The sequence below is a fragment of the Leptonychotes weddellii genome, unplaced genomic scaffold (genome assembly GCF_054177405.1).
Source record: "Leptonychotes weddellii isolate Sample4059 unplaced genomic scaffold, ASM5417740v2 HiC_scaffold_1209, whole genome shotgun sequence".
Taxonomy (NCBI): Eukaryota; Metazoa; Chordata; class Mammalia; order Carnivora; family Phocidae; genus Leptonychotes; species Leptonychotes weddellii.
In genome coordinates this window covers 3,922-8,960 of record NW_027699309.1, presented here as the reverse complement: position 1 = coordinate 8,960, position 5,039 = coordinate 3,922, and the positions used below count along the sequence as shown (strand labels likewise).

Sequence of the window (5,039 nt, the reverse complement as noted above, 5' to 3'; positions counted from 1 at the left end):
TATCACAAGAATTCATTCCTTTTGACAAGAGACTCCTCCATAGATTTTTCTTCAAGATTTCCATCTCTATTTTTGGCTTCTACTAAGATGGCTGAGGGATTGTATGTGTCACAAACTTTTTAATATCTTAAAACACAACTCAATACTCTGTCATTTTGGTCTTTCAAAGGTATTAGCAAAAACTTTCCAGCCACACACTGTTTTTTCACTAGAGCACTCTTTTATAACAGTGATTCTTAATTTTAGCATCTTTTGCAATCAGGACAAGTGAAGAATTTCCCAAATCATAAAGTCTTGGTTCCTTTTTGTTTAACAGTTCTTCCCTCAATTTATCTTTTTCCTCTTACATTTTACTATAAACAACAAGGAGATACTAGACTTTGCCTTCAAAACTTTACTAGGAAATCCCAGCTAAATAGCCAACTTCAGCACGTAAACTTCTGCTTTCCTCATAACTAAAGGGCACAATTCTGCTAAATTTTCCATCACTATATAATAAAGATTCCCTTTCCTCCATTTTCCAATAACATGTTCTTCATTCTCTTCTACACCTTCAACAGCAGAACTTTTAACATCCATATTTCTATCATCAGTCTGGTTTTGATTAAATAGTCTCTAATATGTTTTCTCTACCAAACTCCTCACGTCCTTCAAACTTCTCAATAGAAAAGGCGTTAACATCTATATTTCTACTAACAATCTGTTCAAGACAATGTAGGCATTTTCTGTCATGCTTCTCAAAATTTTCCATCCTCTGCTCACTGCTCAACTGCAAAGCTATATAAACAATGTTAGGTAAGTGTTACATTAGCACCCCACTTCCAGATACCAAAATCCATATTAGTTTCCATTAACCCAGTAATTAGAACTCACCAAGTTAATTAAACAGTTACATGAAGCAGTGCCTTTACATAACCGTGTCTAACCAGAAAAGTAGAGTTACCCTAAGGGTAGTCTTTAAAGTCTAGGGCCAAAACAGCCAAACATATATCACTGAAGGAGATGCCATCTCTCAAACAATGCCCCCCTTTCCATGCTGCAGTCCAGAGGAACTTCATAACCTAATTCTAAAAAACATGTTTATCAATCCCATGGTATCCAGGTCCATCAATGTACCTCCTTGCATTTTGTCATACTAATGACCAAACTACATAAAACTTACTGTTGAAGACAATATGACTCTATATCATACTATCCCTGTGAAATTCATGCATAAAAAATTGCTACTTGTCTCTATCTCAAATCCACAATTTCCTATGACTTATGGTTTTCATTCTTACTCTTTTGTGCAGCATCAAAACCTGCACTATCACTCCAAACCAATCAGAAACTGGAGGAGCTGCAGGACATCTATTGATTTCTGTAAGACATATTTTAATACACAAAGTATCAACACAAACTTTGTCCCAATACACCCCAGTCACAAGGAGAAAGTCCAGACTCAGAAAATATTTACACCATCCAAATTTTCAAACCCTGGAAACCAATTTATCAGATTGCTCAAGTTTAGAAAAGTAGTCAGCTACATTACACAATTTTCAAAAATTTCTTCCAACTATTCCTATCCATAGAATTTAACCACCCTCCATACCTCATCATTCAGCACCAGCATTCGTTCATCCAATACAACATATGATGAAGGACAAGAAGCCATAATATATAAATATGATGTGATATTGCACTAAATTCACAACCATTTCAACATATGTAACAATGGAAAAGATACAGATCAACAGTCTGGTCAAGATATTCAACTCCCTGTGCCACTCTGACTAGATTGAAGGAATTTGAGAGAGTGAAGTTTTCAGCTCTATTTTTGGCTTCTTTAAGCCTTAAAACCCCCTTCCTGTATCAAGTTTCTGACAAGCATGATTCCAACAGACTTTGTCCTACCTACATTTTTTGGTCAATCTTTACTCAAATATAAATCTTGCCCCAGTGATCTCTATCCCTTAGAATCATTGTTTATGGCTCCTCATTATCTCTGAACTGACATAACACAGCCTAGAGAAGAATGCATAGCATAGAAAGAAATAGAAGCTATAGTTCAATTTTCCCCCAGGAAAGATCTCTGTGAGTATCCTTTTTTTTTTTTTTTGGCTTTTTAAATTAATTTTATTATGTTAGTGAGTATGCTCTTGAATGGAGAAATAAATACTGAGCAACGTGAATGTTTCTTTTTAATCTGATATATTCTTTTTCTGTGTATCATATTCCAACTGATATGAAAATAGAAATAAAAATATGCAATCTAGATGTAGTCTTCAGGACCAGATTCAAATATAGATCAAAGTACATGTTTGTTATTCAATAACAAATATTTGTTTCATTAAAATCCTCAAATGTGTGGACTGAAATTTCAGCTTTACTTAGTTTACTAAAGGTTTTATGAAATACTCAAATTGTAAATTTAAAATTTAAACTATCTTCGGCAGTGCTGCCAATGCCCCGGCAGAGAAGCTGAGGTCATCATCGAATTTGAAATACTTAAAGTGGATACAAAACTGTTTCAGCAACGCAGACAATTAAGTGCATTGTTGTGGGTGATGGTGCCGTTGGTAAAAACATGTCTCCTGATATCCTACACAACAAACAAATTTCCATCTGCATATGTACCGACTGTTTTTGACAAGTATGCAGTCACAGTTATGATTGGTGGAGAGCCATATACTCTTGGACTTTTTGATACTGCAGGGCAAGAAGATTATGACAGATTACGGCCGCTGAGTTATCCACAAAGAAATGTATTTCCAGTCTGTTTTTCAACGGTCTCTCCATCATCATTTGAAAATGTGAAGGAAAGATGGGTGCCTGAGATAACTCACCACTGTCCAAAGACTCCCTTCTTGCTTGTTGGGACCCAAATTGATCTCCGAGATGACCTCTGTACGACTGAGAAACTTGCCAAGAACAAACAGAAGCCTATCACTCCAGAGACTGCTGAAAAGCTGGCCCGTGACCTGAAGGCAGTCGAGTATGTGGAGTATTCTGCACTCACACGGAAAAGCCTAAAGAACGTATTTGATGAAGCAATACTGGCTGCCCTGGAGCCTCCCGAACCGAAGAAGAGCCGCAGGTGTGTGCTGCTGTGAACATCCCTCCAGAGCCCTTTCCGCACAGCTAGTATCAGCAATGTACTAAAAACAATGTTAAATCAAATGAACGATTAAAGATTAAAATTCATTTTTGCAAAAATGACAAATACCCTGCACCTACCCACATGCACTCGTGTGAGAAGGCCCATAGGTATGGTCCCCTTCCCCCTCTCAGTACTAGTTAATTTGAGTAATTGTGTATTGTCAGAAAAGTGATTAGTACGTTTTTGTTTTGTCATTTCAAAAAAAAAATTTTTTTTTGTTTTTTTTTTTTTTGTTTAAAAGCAAGGCTTGCTTGTGATGACTCTGTAACAGACTAATTTGGGTTGTTGAAGCTCCACTGGGCTCCATCCACTCTGGAAAGTGATCTGGGACATTTAGGTTTATTTATTCCCCCCTTTTTTTTGCTGGGGGGGCAGGGTGCAGGGAGTGTGTGTGGGCTTTGTTTTTATTTAGTCATGTTTTTAAAATTCATTTACCATTGGACAACCCTTAAGGGGAGGAGGACGGATTGATTCCACATTCCACTTCCTAGATCTAGTTTAGAAAACTTGTTCCCCACCTGGTGCTCTTAGGAAGGAGTATAGTAAATGCCTCATTTAATAACATACTCCTTTTTGAAAGTTGCCTTTTCTCTCCACCCTTGATTAGTTCCAGTATTTGATGAAACTCATGAGAGGGGGTGGAAACTGTCTTGCCCCTCCTCTTTTCCACGATGCACTATATATGTGACTGTGACTTTCAAAGAAATTTGTTTGCCATTTGCTGATTTTTTTAAATTAATTTCTAACTTCTTTCACTGATAAATGAAAAAAGGTACTGCACCTTTTGAAATACACCAAATGAATTGAGTACATAATTAAAAAGCATTTTCCCTGTCAAATAAATAAATATAAAAAATAAAATTTAAACTATCTTCAATACAATACACAGACACATGCACACTTAAATAAAATTTCTAGTAATGATTATATAAAGTCCACACCTGCAACAGACTGTGTGTTAAGGTGAAAGATCCAATGATGATATTACCATACAATCATGAGTTTCAAATTCAATATTAAGAAGAAAAATGTTCACAAATATATCCTAAGTTCTTTCATCATTTTATCTGAAATGAATATGTAAAAGAACCATACAGAAATTCCAACATCAGTAAGCACTGGGGTGTTTTGCTCCTAATTGGTTTTCCTGAGTGTTTTAAGTTAAATGGGTTCTTAAAAATATTTTATTATGATATACACATATTGTCAGTAATATTAAAGCAAACCAAATAGTAGGAATATCAGTTAAGATTCTGTGTTCTTGGTTATCCTCTTCTGTTCCTCTAAAATGAGAATTATGTAAGTCTACCAGTACTGAGATTTTAACAAGTGGATAGCAGTTTAAGAGTAAAATTTTCTGGGTGACTGGGTGGCTCAGTCAGTTAAGCACCTGCCTTTGGCTCAGGTCATGATTCCAGGGCCCTGGGATGGAGCCCCACATGGGGCTCCCTGCTCCACAGGGACTCTGCTTCTCCCTGTGCCCCTCCTCGGACTCATTCTATCAATCTCTCTCTCTCTCTCAAGTAAAGCTTTGTTTTTTTCCAGGAGTGTGGGTGGGGTCTATAATTTCTTCACTTGAAATATTTCTTCATTTTGAAATAGTTTTATTTTAGCATATATTATTTGAAAATACAGCACACATATAAGATAGTTTAACAAATAGTTATTAAACAATCATGAAACCACCATTCAGGTCAAAAACAGTATCACCAATCAGCCAGAAAGCCGCCATTTATCCCTTCCTGATGTGAACAACTTCAACTTATCCTGTTACTTTGGTAGTAATTTCCTTACTATCATTATCATTTTGCAACCAGTGATGCACCACTAACCGATATTTTATTTCTATGGTAACAAAATAAAAGTATGCATTGTTTTGTGTCTCTTTCTTTCAATAATA

The 5,039-nt window shown here is 36.1% G+C and overlaps 1 pseudogene; it reads left to right on the top strand.

Annotated features, from left to right (window-relative positions):
• Window positions 1-2,513: 2,513 nt before the first annotated feature.
• LOC102741772 (cell division control protein 42 homolog pseudogene) lies at window positions 2,514-3,449 on the top strand (annotated as a pseudogene).
• Window positions 3,450-5,039: the final 1,590 nt, after the last annotated feature.